General features: G+C 53.2%; 1 non-coding gene across 1 annotated transcript; it reads left to right on the forward strand.

Annotated features, from left to right (window-relative positions):
• Positions 1 to 326: 326 nt before the first annotated feature.
• On the forward strand, positions 327 to 399 carry Trnak-cuu (transfer RNA lysine (anticodon CUU)). Its single transcript has one exon. It is a non-coding gene; the product is annotated as a tRNA-Lys (tRNA).
• The last annotated feature ends 319 nt before the right edge of the window (positions 400 to 718 follow it).

Genomic DNA, 718 nt, shown 5'->3' on the forward strand with positions numbered 1-718 from the left:
AATCAGTCTAAACCTTGTAGTGGGTAGCCATTCCAGCTTTGTTCTGGAAGTTCCAACCCCCATTGAGACTTCGGCAACTGTCACGCCTACAAGGCGGGGCCAAGGGAGGCGCCTGGGGACCCGAGATCCGGATCGGGGAACGCTCTCTTGGTTCCAGGACGCTGGATGGTGGAGGTAGACAGAGGAGAGCTCCAGAGAACACCGCTGGACTGTGATACACCTTCCCCAGACCACGCGACCTACCTATCCCTTAATTTGTAAGTTACGCCATTAAATAAATCTCCTTTTAACTACGTGGAGTGGCCTAAATAATTTCACCAATATCTGCCCGGCTAGCTCAGTCGGTAGAGCATGAGACTCTTAATCTCAGGGTCGTGGGTTCGAGCCCCACGTTGGGCGCCAGATACTGGTGAAATTATTTAGGCCACTCCACGTAGTTAAAAGGAGATTTATTTAATGGCGTAACTTACAAATTAAGGGATAGGTAGGTCGCGGGGTCTGGGGAAGGTGTATCACAGTCCAGCGGTGTTCTCTGGAGCTCTCCTCTGTCTACCTCCACCATCCAGCGTCCTGGAACCAAGAGAGCGTTCCCCGATCCGGATCTCGGGTCCCCAGGCGCCTCCCTTGGCCCCGCCTTGTAGGCGTGACAGTTGCCGAAGTCTCAATGGGGGTTGGAACTTCCAGAACAAAGCTGGAATGGCTACCCACTACAAAACCT

The sequence above is a fragment of the Peromyscus eremicus genome, chromosome 12 (genome assembly GCF_949786415.1).
Source record: "Peromyscus eremicus chromosome 12, PerEre_H2_v1, whole genome shotgun sequence".
In the NCBI taxonomy this organism is placed as follows: Eukaryota; Metazoa; Chordata; class Mammalia; order Rodentia; family Cricetidae; genus Peromyscus; species Peromyscus eremicus.